This window comes from Lissotriton helveticus, chromosome 1_2 (genome assembly GCF_964261635.1).
Source record: "Lissotriton helveticus chromosome 1_2, aLisHel1.1, whole genome shotgun sequence".
NCBI classification, from domain to species: Eukaryota; Metazoa; Chordata; class Amphibia; order Caudata; family Salamandridae; genus Lissotriton; species Lissotriton helveticus.
Window position 1 is genome coordinate 327,079,344 of NC_136058.1, and position 14,909 is coordinate 327,094,252.

Below are 14,909 nucleotides of genomic sequence, written 5' to 3' on the forward strand. Positions count from 1 at the left end.
AGTGGGTCAGCTTAATTTTGCCTTGAGGGTGATTCCCATGGCCCGCCCATTTTTGCGCTCTATCGCGCAAGCTATGGGTAGTCTCAAAGAGGCTCATCACCGTACGAGACTGTCTGGAGAGGTTCGCCAGGATATGCGTATTTGGTTGGCATTTCTGGCGGACTTCAGCGGTCGAGTCGTCTGGAGCTCCCCGCCAGAGTCTTCGGAGGAATTAGGTCTATGGACAGACTCGGCAGGGAGCGTGGGTTTTGGCGCCATCTTAGGTGATCGATGGTCAGCACAAACATGGCCAACATGGTGGCACTCCAACGGTCTCACAGGTAACATTGGGTTCCTGGAGTTATTCCCCATCTGGGTTGCTCTGATGACATGGGCTGACCACTTCAGGGGCCGCTCAGTGGTGTTTTGGTCCGACAATATGACGGTTGTTGATTGCATTAACCAACAGGCAGCACGCTGCAAAATGATCTTGAGATTGTTGAAAGAGATTGTGCTGCTGTGCATGAGACTGAATGTACTGTTCAGGGCAAAACATGTGCCAGGTGTACTGAATCATGCGGCTGATGCACTCTCTCGTTCACATATGCAGGCATTCAGGGGTTATCTGCCCACAGCAGACCCAGAGGCAGCACCATTCCCAGAAGCAATGTGGTTAATCGGTGCCTCGGATTACAAGACCTCGTGGCAGCGAGTCTAGCCCCCAGGACAAGGAAAGCATACGAAGGAGCGTTTCGTTCCTATTGCACATATTTGGGTCCTGCAGGGAGTCGGAATTGGGGTCAGGAGGAATCCGTCCTGGGGTACCTGGTAGCACTACACAGGAAGGGCCGATCAGTGGCAACGGCCGGTAGGCATAGGGCGGCCATTTCCTTCATGGCCCAGGTACACGGCATAAAAGACCCTACAGGTTCTTTTTTGGTGAAGAAAGCCCTTCGCGGCTGGCAGCGCCTTGAGGGTTGCAAGAAAGATACGAGGCACCCGATTGGCTTAGACAGACTGTCTCTGCTTTTAGCAAAGCTGGATGAGACGTGTTCCTCCCATTACGAAACAGTTCTGTTCCGGGCAGCGTTCACATTGGCATTCCATGGGGCCATGAGGGTGAGCGAGCTTGTCGCAAAGAACAAGAGAGATATGGAGGGAGGTTTGTGCAGGGATCACATCCAGATAAGGGGTGATTCGATGGTAATCATGATAGCCAGGTCCAAGACTGACCAGGGGGCTATGGGAGATAGTGTGGTCGTACAGCGCAAGCGTGGGTCCCCCGTCTGCCCGTTGAAATGTGTGGAAGACTATTTGGCGCTAAGAGCGGCCGTTTGGGGGGGAGCTTGCTACGACACAAGGATGGCACCCCTCTGACGAGATTTCAGTTTCAGAGGGTGCTGGCACTGGGAATCGCTGACGCAGGCATGGACCCGTGCGATTTTGGGACCCACTCCTTTAGGATAGGGGCTGCTACTGAGGCTACAGCCAGGGGTCAGAGTGCTGAGGAAGTGAAAAAATTGTGCCGTTGGTCCTCGAATTGCTTCAAGAGGTATGTGCGCTTGCACATGTTGTAAGTGATCAATTGACATGCACTCACGTTTTCTGTCTTTTGTTTACTTTGCAGTTTCGCGAGCCTGCCATGCAGGGCGGAATTGGAGGTCGACCCTGCATCAAGAGACCAGCGGTCAGAGATCACCGACTGGAGAGAGGATGGCATGGGTCGTGGGCCACTCATACGTGAGGCGCGCCGGTGACGTATTCAAGGAAGGTGACGCGATTCACGCACCTGGGGAATACGGGTTCAGAGTGGCTTTCCATGGGAAAGGTGGGCTCGTTTTTGACAAATTTGAGTCATTTTTCGAGGGACTTTTAGGGCGGCATAGGTCACCGCCATCTGTAGTCATAGTACACCTGGGAGGCAACGATTTGGTGACACTGGGTAGACGAGTGTTACTTGAACGAATCTTGTCGGCTGTTAGCTGGTTGGCTAAAAGAGTCCCGGGGTGCACGATGGCCTGGTCCCACATGATTCCTAGAAGGAGGTGGCAGGGGGGCCTTTCGGTGTCAGCTCTGAACCATTCAGTTAAACGGGTCAATAATTAAATTGGTAGATTGTTCCGTTCTGCACAGTTGCATGTCATTCCACATGGGTGTATCCGGGGTGACCATATGTATCTGAACGATGGGGTTCACCTGTCCAGGGAGGGGAATGATTTACTCATAGGAGACTTTGTTGCATGGCTAAGAGGTTTGAGGAAGCATGACCTATAGGAGGAGTTGGGGGGGACCGGATAGTCGGTCAACTATCCGGTCTGTGACGGTAAGGTCATGATCGGTGAGCAGTAATTTAAAGGTCCCTAGAGTGGGGCGCCACCCACAATGGATGGGAGCGCCCGGGGGAAGACGGCCATTGGCCCCTTCCATGGGGAGGCGGCACCCACTAAGGATGGGGCGCCTAGGGGGAGATGGCCATGGGCCCCTCCCAGGGGGGGAGGCGGTTATATGCCCCTCCTTACTAATTTCCCGGGGGCCGGATATCCGCGACGGCGGATAGAGAGTGTGGGGTTGGGGGGAAGAGTCCACGCTGTCCTTCCTACAGAGACCTCATACGGGAACTCGGACGACCCTTTAAGATGGCGTCGAGTAGAAAGGGGGCGCCCACCACGACAAGGGAAGTTACAGTTGGCAATGAGGGTAAAGCCCTCTGCGCATGCGCCGCTCACACAGTGAGGGCGGGAGTTTGGTAGTAGGGATCTGACACCGGTTAAGACCTTGCCGTTGGCCCTTAATTCTAGGATGTACAATTTGAATTAGAGTGTATGCATTTTCAGGATGTTAGCCAAAAGTACATGACTGCATCGAAATGTAATAAATGACAAATTGTACATAATGCATAATGATGAAACTTTTATTTAATGTTTTAAATTTTGTTTCATATTTTAATAAATACGGCCGGGAGGGTGACTCCCTCCCGTCTTCCAAAAGTTCAACTATTGTCCGACTTCCCATCCTTGGGGATATGTGTTGGGAGGGGGTGGCGGGCATCCCGGCCATACTGCTCAAAGCCTGTGAGTAGATGCAGTTTTTAACACTCGGCTTGGTATTCCCTTTGGGAAATTTCTGAAACATCATTGATCAATTTTGGAATTCGGCTCTTCCTTTCACAGCACTAAACGAAGGGAATGGACTATGAACCAATTGACAACTTTGTTATACTGTTTGGTGCTTTCTTGTATTGCACTGAAGAAATGGCGTATAAAACTTGGCAGCTAAGCAGTCAATCTATTGCTCATTTACCTGTGTCTTCAGTCTTACATATATTCCACCTCTTCTCTGTGCATGCAAAGTATGTGTTTGTTTGAAGCACTTCATTTTTGTGCAACGTAGGAACTATTTAATTTCTCCTTAAAAGCTCTGCCTACGTGCAAGATGTACAAACTATCATTGCAGTTGCAAGAAGGCTGGTCTGAAGAATCAGGCCATTTGCAAACGCAAAATGGCTTTTTCTGATGTATTAAATGAAAGGTATTCGAAAGGGGTGTTTTGGGTGTACCTTCCAAATACCGAATTGTTGTGGTACGTAGAAATGTTTTTCCACCATAATTTGGCAAAAATAATCATACTTCATCACCATCTCCGTGATTGTGGTAACCAATCCTCAAATAATAAGGTGCCCCGTATAAACCTCTTCCCCTTTAAGAATGTTTCAAAACAATCATTGTATGTAGAAGCATTGGTCCTATGTACCACTGCCTATTCAAATAAAATAACAATGAAACAAATAAATCTGTTTTTTAAATGATCCAGTTTTCCTTTAATAAATAATATTAAGGACTACTTCCCCTGTTCCATAGTTTCAAGGTTGTACTTTCTGGCACAACTTAGTATGATCCTCACACTCTTTCATGATGTACTGATATTTTGTCATTCTGATTTTACTGAAAAGCTGGGGATATAGCTCTGTGATAGAGCATTCGACTGCAGATCAAGAGGTCCCTGGTTCAAATCCGGGTGTCCCCTCACCCTATTTTGATTCTGTTGTTTGTAATTGGAACTTTCCATCAATTCCATTCAGGTCATCTTTGACAGAGTCAGTATTCCCTTGGATATTGCACTTTAATGGCATTACAGTGTTTGCTTCTCAAAACCTGTGAGCAAATGCAGTTTTTAACACTCGGCTTGGTATTCCCTTTGGGAAATTTCTGAAACATCATTGATCAATTTTGGAATTCGGCTCTTCCTTTCACAGCACTAAACAAAGGGAATGGACTATGAAACCAATTGACAACTTTGTTATACTGTTTGGTGCTTTCTTGTATTGCACTGAAGAAATGGCGTATAAAACTTGGCAGCGAAGCAGTCAATCTATTTCTCATTTCACCTGTGTCTTCAGTCTTACATATATTCCACCTCTTCTCTGTGCATGCAAAGTATGTGTTTGTTTGAAACACTTCATTTTTGTGGAACGTAGGAACTATTTAATTTCTCCTTAAAAGCTCTGCCTACGTGCAAGATGTACGAACTATCATTGCAGTTGCAAGAAGGCTGGTCTGAAGAATCAGGCCATTTGCAAACGCAAAATGGCTTTTTCTGATGTATTAAATGGAAGGTATTCGAAAGGGGTGTTTGGGTGTACCTTCCAAATACCGAATTGTAGTGGTACTTAGAAATGTTTTTCCACCATAATTCGGCCCAAAACAATCATACTTCATCACCATCTCCGTGATTGTGGTAATCAATCGTCAAATGACAAGGTGTCCCGTAAAAACCTCTTCCCCTTTAAGAATGTTTCAAAACAATCATTGTATGTAGAGGCATTGGTCCTATGTACCACTGCCTATTCAAATAAAATAACAATGAAACAAATAAATCTGTTTTTTAAAAGATCCAGTTTTCCTTTAATAAATAATATTAAGGACTACTTCTCCTGTTCCACAGTTTCAAGGTTGTACTTTCTGGCACAACTTAGTATGATCCTCACACTCTTTCATGATGTACCGATATTTTGTCATTCTGATTTTACTGAAACGCTGGGGATATAGCTCAGTGGTAGAGCATTTGACTGCAGATCAAGTGGTCTGTGGTTCAAATCCGGGTGTCCCCTAACCCTATTTTGATTCTGTTGTTTGTAATTTGGACTTTTCATGAATTCCATTTGGATCATCTTTGACAGAGTCAGTGTTCCCTTGGATATTGCACTTTAATAGCATTTCAGTGTTTCCTGCTCAAAGCCTGTGAGTAAATGCAGTTTTTAACACTCAGCTTGGTATTCCCTTTGGGAAATTTCTGAAACATCATTGATCAATTTTGGAATTCGGCTCTTCCTTTCACAGCACTAAACAAAGGGAATGGACTATGAAACCAATTGACAACTTTGTTATACTGTTTGGTGCTTTCTTGTATTGCACTGAAGAAATGGCGTATAAAACTTGCCAGTGAAGCAGTCAATCTATTTCTCATTTCACCTGTGTCTTCAGTCTTACATATATTCCACCTCTTCTCTGTGCATGCAAAGTATGTGTTTGTTTGAAGCACTTCATTTTTATGCAACGTAGGAACTATTTAATTTCTCCTTAAAAGCTCTGCCTACGTGCAAGATGTACGAACTATCATTGTAGTTGCCAGAAGGCTGGTCTGAAGAATCAGGCCATTTGCAAACGCAAAATGGCTTTTTCTGATATATTAGATAGAAGGTATTCGAAAGGGATGTTTGGGTGTACCTTCCAAATACCGAATTGTAGTGGTACGTAGAAATGTTTTTCCACCATAATTTGGCCCAAAACAATCATACTTCATCACCATCTCAGTGAGTGTGGTAACCAATCCTCAAATGATAAGGTGTCCCGTAAAAACCTCTTCCCCTTTAAGTATGTTTCAAAACAATCATTGTATGTAGAGGCATTGGTCCTATGTACCACTGCCTATTCAAATAAAATAACAATGAAACAAATAAATCTGTTTTTTAAATTATCCAGTTTTCCTTTAATAAATAATATTAAGGACTACTTCTCCTGTTCCACAGTTTCAAGGTTGTTCTTTCTGGCACAACTTAGTATGATCCTCACACTCTTTCATGATGTACTGATATTTTGTCATTCTGATTTTTCTGAAAAGCTGGGGATATAGCTCAGTGGTAGAGCATTTGACTGCAAATCAAGAGGTCCCTGGTTCAAATCCGGGTGTCCCCTCACCCTATTTTGATTCTGTTGTTTGTAATTTGGACTTTTCATCAATTCCATTTGGATCATCTTTGACAGAGTCAGTGTTCCCTTTGATATTGCACTTTAATACCATTTTGGTGTTTCCTGCTCAAAGCCTGTGAGTAAATGCAGTTTTTAACACTCGGCTTGGTATTCCCTTTGGGAAATTTCTGAAACATCATTGATCAATTTTGGAATTCGGCTCTTCCTTTCTCAGCACTAAACAAAGGGAATGGACTATGAAACCAATTGACAACTTTGTTATACTGTTTGGTGCTTTCTTGTATTGCACTGATGAAATGGCGTATAAAACTTGGCAGCGAAGCAGTCAATCTATTTCTCATTTCACCTGTGTCTTCAGTCTTACATATATTCCACCTCTTCTCTGTGCATGCAAAGTATGTGTTTGTTTGAAGCACTTCATTTTTGTGCAATGTAGGAACTATTTAATTTCTCCTTAAAAGCTCTGCCTACGTGCAAGATGTACGAACTATCATTGCAGTTGCAAGAAGGCTGGTATGAAGAATCAGGCCATTTGCAAACGCAAAATGGCTTTTTCTGATGTATTAAATGGAAGGTATTCGAAAGGGGTGTTTGGGTGTACCTTCCAAATACCGAATTGTAGTGGTACGTAGAAATGTTTTTCCACCATAATTGGGCCCAAAACAATCATACTTCATAACCATCTCCGTGATTGTGGTAACCAATCCTCAAATGATAAGGTGTCCCGTAAAAACCTCTTCCCCTTTAAGAATGTTTCAAAACAATCATTGTATGTAGAGGCATTGGTCCTATGTACCACTGCCTATTCAAATAAAATAACAATGAAACAAATAAATCTGTTTTTTAAATGATCCAGTTTTCCTTTAATAAATAATATTAAGGACTACTTCCCCTGTTCCACAGTTTCAAGGTTGTACTTTCTGGCACAACTTAGTATGATCCTCACACTCTTTCATGATGTACTGATATTTTGTCATTCTGATTTTACTGAAAAGCTGGGGATATAACTCAGTGGTAGAGCATTTGACAGCAGATCAAAAGGTCCGTGGTTCAAATCCGGGTGTCCCCTAACCCTATTTTGATTCTGTTGTTTGTAATTTGGACTTTTCATCAATTCCATTTGGATCATCTTTGACAGAGTCAGTGTTCCCTTGGATATTGCACTTTAATAGCATTTCAGTGTTTCCTGCTCAAAACCTGTGAGCAAATGCAGTTTTTAACACTCGGCTTGGTATTCCCTTTGGGAAATTTCTGAAACATCATTGATCAATTTTGGAATTCGGCTCTTCCTTTCACAGCACTAAACAAAGGGAATGGACTATGAAACCAATTGACAACTTTGTTATACTGTTTGGTGCTTTCTTGTATTGCACTGAAGAAATGGCGTATAAAACTTGGCAGCGAAGCAGTCAATCTATTTCTCATTTCACCTGTGTCTTCAGTCTTACATATATTCCACCTCTTCTCTGTGCATGCAAAGTATGTGTTTGTTTGAAACACTTAATTTTTGTGGAACGTAGGAACTATTTAATTTCTCCTTAAAAGCTCTGCCTACGTGCAAGATGTACGAACTATCATTGCAGTTGCAAGAAGGCTGGTCTGAAGAATCAGGCCATTTGCAAACGCAAAATGGCTTTTTCTGATGTATTAAATGGAAGGTATTCGAAAGGGGTGTTTGGGTGTACCTTCCAAATACCGAATTGTAGTGGTACTTAGAAATGTTTTTCCACCATAATTTGGCCCAAAACAATCATACTTCATCACCATCTCCGTGATTGTGGTAACCAATCCTCAAATGATAAGGTGTCCCGTAAAAACCTCTTCCCCCTTAAGAATGTTTCAAAACAATCATTGTATGTAGAGGCATTGGTCCTATGTACCACTGCCTATTCAAATAAAATAACAATGAAACAAATAAATCTGTTTTTTAAAAGATCCAGTTTTCCTTTAATAAATAATATTAAGGACTACTTCTCCTGTTCCACAGTTTCAAGGTTGTACTTTCTGGCACAACTTAGTATGATCCTCACACTCTTTCATGATGTACCGATATTTTGTCATTCTGATTTTACTGAAAAGCTGGGGATATAGCTCAGTGGTAGAGCATTTGACTGCAGATCAAGTGGTCTGTGGTTCAAATCCGGGTGTCCCCTAACCCTATTTTGATTCTGTTGTTTGTAATTTGGACTTTTCATGAATTCCATTTGGATCATCTTTGACAGAGTCAGTGTTCCCTTGGATATTGCACTTTAATAGCATTTCAGTGTTTCCTGCTCAAAGCCTGTGAGTAAATGCAGTTTTTAACACTCGGCTTGGTATTCCCTTTGGGAAATTTCTGAAACATCATTGATCAATTTTGGAATTCGGCTCTTCCTTTCACAGCACTAAACAAAGGGAATGGACTATGAAACCAATTGACAACTTTGTTATACTGTTTGGTGCTTTCTTGTATTGCACTGAAGAAATGGCGTATAAAACTTGGCAGCGAAGCAGTCAATCTATTTCTCATTTCACCTGTGTCTTCAGTCTTACATATATTCCACCTCTTCTCTGTGCATGCAAAGTATGTGTTTGTTTGAAGCACTTCATTTTTATGCAACGTAGGAACTATTTAATTTCTCCTTAAAAGCTCTGCCTACGTGCAAGATGTACGAACTATCATTGTAGTTGCCAGAAGGCTGGTATGAAGAATCAGGCCATTTGCAAACGCAAAATGGCTTTTTCTGATGTATTAAATGGAAGGTATTCGAAAGGGGTGTTTGGGTGTACCTTCCAAATACCGAATTGTAGTGGTACGTAGAAATGTTTTTCCACCATAATTTGGCCCAAAACAATCATACTTCATAACCATCTCCGTGATTGTGGTAACCAATCCTCAAATGATAAGGTGTCCCGTAAAAACCTCTTCCCCTTTAAGAATGTTTCAAAACAATCATTGTATGTAGAGGCATTGGTCCTATGTACCACTGCCTATTCAAATAAAATAACAATGAAACAAATAAATCTGTTTTTTAAATGATCCAGTTTTCCTTTAATAAATAATATTAAGGACTACTTCCCCTGTTCCACAGTTTCAAGGTTGTACTTTCTGGCACAACTTAGTATGATCCTCACACTCTTTCATGATGTACTGATATTTTGTCATTCTGATTTTACTGAAAAGCTGGGGATATAGCTCAGTGGTAGAGCATTTGACTGCAGATCAAAAGGTCCGTGGTTCAAATCCGGGTGTCCCCTAACCCTATTTTGATTCTGTTGTTTGTAATTTGGACTTTTCATCAATTCCATTTGGATCATCTTTGACAGAGTCAGTGTTCCCTTGGATATTGCACTTTAATAGCATTTCAGTGTTTCCTGCTCAAAGCCTGTGCGTAAATGCAGTTTTTAACACTCGGCTTGGTATTCCCTTTGGGAAATTTCTGAAACATCATTGATCAATTTTGGAATTCGGCTCTTCCTTTCACAGCACTAAACAAAGGGAATGGACTATGAAACCAATTGACAACTTTGTTATACTGTTTGGTGCTTTCTTGTATTGCACTGAAGAAATGGCGTATAAAACTTGGCAGCGAAGTAGTCAATCTAATTCTCATTTCACCTGTGTCTTCAGTCTTACATATATTCCACCTCTTCTCTGTGCATGCAAAGTATGTGTTTGTTTGAAGCACTTCATTTTTATGCAACGTAGGAACTATTTAATTTCTCCTTAAAAGCTGTGCCTACTTGCAAGATGTACGAACTATCATTGTAGTTGCCAGAAGGCTGGTCTGTAGAATCAGGCCATTTGCAAACGCAAAATAGCTTTTTCTGATGTATTAGATAGAAGGTATTCGAAAGGGGTGTTTGGGTGTCCCTTCCAAATACCGAATTGTAGTGGTACGTAGAAATGTTTTTCCACCATAATTTGGCCCAAAACAATCATACTTCATCACCATCTCCGTGATTGTGGTAACCAATCCTCAAATGATAAGGTGTCCCGTAAAAACCTCTTCCCCTTTAAGAATGTTTCAAAACAATCATTGTATGTAGAGGCATTGATCCTATGTACCACTGCCTATTCAAATAAAATAACAATGAAACAAATAAATCTGTTTTTTAAAAGATCCAGTTTTCCTTTAATAAATAATATTAAGGACTACTTCTCCTGTTCCACAGTTTCAAGGTTGTACTTTCTGGCACAACTTAGTATGATCCTCACACTCTTTCATGATGTACCGATATTTTGTCATTCTGATTTTTTTAAAAAGCAGGGGATATAGCTCAGTGGTAGAGCATTTGACTGCAGATCAAGTGGTCCTTGGTTCAAATCCGGGTGTCCCCTAACCCTATTTTGATTCTGTTGTTTGTAATTTGGACTTTTCATCAATTCCATTTGGATCATCTTTGACAGAGTCAGTGTTCCCTTGGATATTGCACTTTAATAGCATGTCAGTGTTTCCTGCTCAAAGCCTGTGAGTAAATGCAGTTTTTAACACTCGGCTTGGTATTCCCTTTGGGAAATTTCTGAAACATCATTGATAAATTTTGGAATTCGGCTCTTCCTTTCACAGCACTAAACAAAGGGAATGGACTATGAAACCAATTGACAACTTTGTTATACTGTTTGGTGCTTTCTTGTATTGCACTGAAGAAATGGCGTATAAAACTTGGCAGCGAAGCAGTCAATCTATTTCTCATTTCACCTGTGTCTTCAGTCTTACATATATTCCACCTCTTCTCTGTGCATGCAAAGTATGTGTTTGTTTGAAGCACTTAATTTTTATGCAACGTAGGAACTATTTAATTTCTCCTTAAAAGCTCTGCCTACGTGCAAGATGTACGAACTATCATTGTAGTTGCCAGAAGGCTGGTCTGAAGAATCAGGCCATTTGCAAACGCAAAATGGCTTTTTCTGATGTATTAGATAGAAGGTATTCGAAAGGGGTGTTTGGGTGTACCTACCAAATACCGAATTGTAGTGGTACGTAGAAATGTTTTTCCACCATAATTTGGCCCAAAACAATCATACTTCATCACCATCTCAGTGAGTGTGGTAACCAATCCTCAAATGATAAGGTGTCCCGTAAAAACCTCTTCCCCTTTAAGTATGTTTCAAAACAATCATTGTATGTAGAGGCATTGGTCCTATGTACCACTGCCTATTCAAATAAAATACCAATGAAACAAATAAATCTGTTTTTTAAATTATCCAGTTTTCCTTTAATAAATAATATTAAGGACTACTTCTCCTGTTCCACAGTTTCAAGGTTGTACTTTCTGGCACAACTTAGTATGATCCTCACACTCTTTCATGATGTACTGATATTTTGTCATTCTGATTTTTTTAAAAAGTAGGGGATATAGCTCAGTGGTAGAGCATTTGACTGCAGATCAAGAGGTCCCTGGTTTAAATCCGGGTGTCCCCTCACCCTATTTTGATTCTGTTGTTTGTAATTTGGACTTTTCATCAATTCCATTTGGATCACCTTTGACAGAGTCAGTGTTCCCTTTGATATTGCACTTTAATACCATTTTGGTGTTTCCTGCTCAAATCCTGTGAGTAAATGCAGTTTTTAACACTCGGCTTGGTATTCCCTTTGGGAAATTTCTGAAACATCATTGATCAATTTTGGAATTCGGCTCTTCCTTTCACAGCACTAAACAAAGGGAATGGACTATGAAACCAATTGACAACTTTGTTATACTGTTTGGGGCTTTCTTGTATTGCACTGATGAAATGGCGTATAAAACTTGGCAGCGAAGCAGTCAATCTATTTCTCATTTCACCTGTGTCTTCAGTCTTACATATATTACACCTCTTCTCTGTGCATGCAAAGTATGTGTTTGTTTGAAGCACTTCATTTTTGTGCAATGTAGGAACTATTTCATTTCTCCTTAAAAGCTCTGCCTACGTGCAAGATGTACGAACTATCATTGCAGTTGCAAGAAGGCTGGTCTGAAGAATCAGGCCATTTGCAAACGCAAAATGGCTTTTTCTGATGTATTAAATGGAAGGTATTCGAAAGGGGTGTTTGGGTGTACCTTCCAAATACCGAATTGTAGTGGTACGTAGAAATGTTTTTCCACCATAATTTGGCCCAAAACAATCATACTTCATAACCATCTCCGTGATTGTGGTAACCAATCCTCAAATGATAAGGTGTCCCGTAAAAACCTCTTCCTCTTTAAGAATGTTTCAAAACAATCATTGTGTAGAGGCATTGGTCCTATGTACCACTGCCTATTCAAATAAAATAACAATGAAACAAATAAATCTGTTTTTTAAATGATCCAGTTTTCCTTTAATAAATAATATTAAGGACTACTTCCCCTGTTCCACAGTTTCAAGGTTGTACTTTCTGGCACAACTTAGTATGATCCTCACACTCTTTCATGATGTACTGATATTTTGTCATTCTGATTGTACTGAAAAGCTGGGGATATAGCTCAGTGGTAGAGCATTTGACTGCAGATCAAGAGGTCCGTGGTTCAAATCCGGGTGTCCCCTAACCCTATTTTGATTCTGTTGTTTGTAAGTTGGACTTTTCATCAATTCCATTTGGATCATCTTTGACAGAGTCAGTGTTCCCTTGGATTTTGCACTTTAATAGCATTTCAGTGTTTCCTGCTCAAAGCCTGTGAGTAAATGCAGTTTTTAACACTCGGCTTGGTATTCCCTTTGGGAAATTTCTGAAACATCATTGATCAATTTTGGAATTCGGCTCTTCCTTTCACAGCACTAAACAAAGGGAATGGACTATGAAACCAATTGACAACTTTGTTATATTGTTTGGTGCTTTCTTGTATTGCACTGAAGAAATGGCGTATAAAACTTGGCAGCGAAGCAGTCAATCTATTTCTCATTTCACCTGTGTCTTCAGTCTTACATATATTCCACCTCTTCTCTGTGCATGCAAAGTATGTGTTTGTTTGAAGCACTTCATTTTTATGCAACGTAGGAACTATTTAATTTCTCCTTAAAAGCTCTGCCTACGTGCAAGATGTACGAACTATCATTGTAGTTGCCAGAAGGCTGGTCTGAAGAATCAGGCCATTTGCAAACGCAAAATGGCTTTTTCTGATGTATTAGATAGAAGGTATTCGAAAGGGGTGTTTGGGTGTACCTTCCAAATACCGAATTGTAGTGGTACGTAGAAATGTTTTTCCACCATAATTTGGCCCAAAACAATCATACTTCATCACCATCTCAGTGAGTGTGGTAACCAATCCTCAAATGATAAGGTGTCCCGTAAAAACCTCTTCCCCTTTAAGTATGTTTCAAAACAATCATTGTATGTAGAGGCATTGGTCCTATTTACCACTGCCTATTCAAATAAAATAACAATGAAACAAATAAATCTGTTTTTTAAATTATCCAGTTTTCCTTTAATAAATAATATTAAGGACTACTTCTCCTGTTCCACAGTTTCAAGGTTGTACTTTCTGGCACAACTTAGTATGATCCTCACACTCTTTCATGATGTACCAATATTTTGTCATTCTGATTTCACTGAAAAGCTGGGGATATAGCTCAGTGGTAGAGCATTTGACTGCAGATCAAGTGGTCCGTGGTTCAAATCCGGGTTTCCCCTAACCCTATTTTGATTCTGTTGTTTGTAATTTGGACTTTTCATCAATTCCATTTGGATCATCTTTGACAGAGTCAGTGTTCCCTTGGATATTGCACTTTAATAGCATTTCAGTGTTTCCTGCTCAAAGCCTGTGAGTAAATGCAGTTTTTAACACTCGGCTTGGTATTCCCTTTGGGAAATTTCTGAAACATCATTGATCAATTTTGGAATTCGGCTCTTCCTTTCACAGCCCTAAACAAAGGGAATGGACTATGAAACCAATTGACAACTTTGTTATACTGTTTGGTGCTTTCTTGTATTGCACTGATGAAATGGCGTATAAAACTTGGCAGCGAAGCAGTCAATCTATTTCTCATTTCACCTGTGTCTTCAGTCTTACATATATTCCACCTCTTCTCTGTGCATGCAAAGTATGTGTTTGTTTGAAGCACTTCATTTTTATGCAACGTAGGAACTATTTAATTTCTCCTTAAAAGCTCTAACTACGTGCAAGATGTACGAACTATCATTGTAGTTGCCAGAAGGCTGGTCTGAAGAATCAGGCCATTTGCAAACGCAAAATGGCTTTTTCTGATGTTTTAGATAGAAGGTATTCTAAAGGGGTGTTTGGGTGTCCCTTCCAAATACCGAATTGTAGTGGTACGTAGAAATGTTTTTCCACCATAATTTGGCCCAAAACAATCATACTTCATCACCATCTCCGTGATTGTGGTAACCAATCCTCAAATGATAAGGTGTCCCGTAAAAACCTCTTCCCCTTTAAGAATGTTTCAAAACAATCATTGTATGTAGAGGCATTGATCCTATGTACCACTGCCTATTCAAATAAAATAACAATGAAACAAATAAATCTGTTTTTTAAAAGATCCAGTTTTCCTTTAATAAATAATATTAAGGACTACTTCTCCTGTTCCACAGTTTCAAGGTTGTACTTTCTGGCACAACTTAGTATGATCCTCACACTCTTTCATGATGTACCGATATTTTGTCATTCTGATTTTTTTAAAAAGCAGGGGATATAGCTCAGTGGTAGAGCATTTGACTGCAGATCAAGTGGTCCTTGGTTCAAATCCGGGTGTCCCCTAACCCTATTTTGATTCTGTTGTTTGTAATTTGGACTTTTCATCAATTCCATTTGGATCATCTTTGACAG

General features: G+C 40.7%; 5 non-coding genes across 5 annotated transcripts; all 5 read left to right on the forward strand.

Moving 5' to 3' along the window:
- The first annotated feature begins 6,098 nt into the window (after positions 1 to 6,098).
- TRNAC-GCA (transfer RNA cysteine (anticodon GCA)) lies at positions 6,099 to 6,170 on the forward strand. The gene has a single exon. It is a non-coding gene; the product is annotated as a tRNA-Cys (tRNA).
- Positions 6,171 to 9,350: 3,180 nt separating this feature from the next.
- Positions 9,351 to 9,422, forward strand: TRNAC-GCA (transfer RNA cysteine (anticodon GCA)). Its single transcript has one exon. It is a non-coding gene; the product is annotated as a tRNA-Cys (tRNA).
- A 1,012-nt stretch (positions 9,423 to 10,434) lies between these two features.
- Positions 10,435 to 10,506, forward strand: TRNAC-GCA (transfer RNA cysteine (anticodon GCA)). Its single transcript has one exon. It is a non-coding gene; the product is annotated as a tRNA-Cys (tRNA).
- A 1,012-nt stretch (positions 10,507 to 11,518) lies between these two features.
- Positions 11,519 to 11,590, forward strand: TRNAC-GCA (transfer RNA cysteine (anticodon GCA)). Its single transcript has one exon. It is a non-coding gene; the product is annotated as a tRNA-Cys (tRNA).
- Positions 11,591 to 14,768: 3,178 nt separating this feature from the next.
- TRNAC-GCA (transfer RNA cysteine (anticodon GCA)) lies at positions 14,769 to 14,840 on the forward strand. The gene has a single exon. It is a non-coding gene; the product is annotated as a tRNA-Cys (tRNA).
- Positions 14,841 to 14,909: the final 69 nt, after the last annotated feature.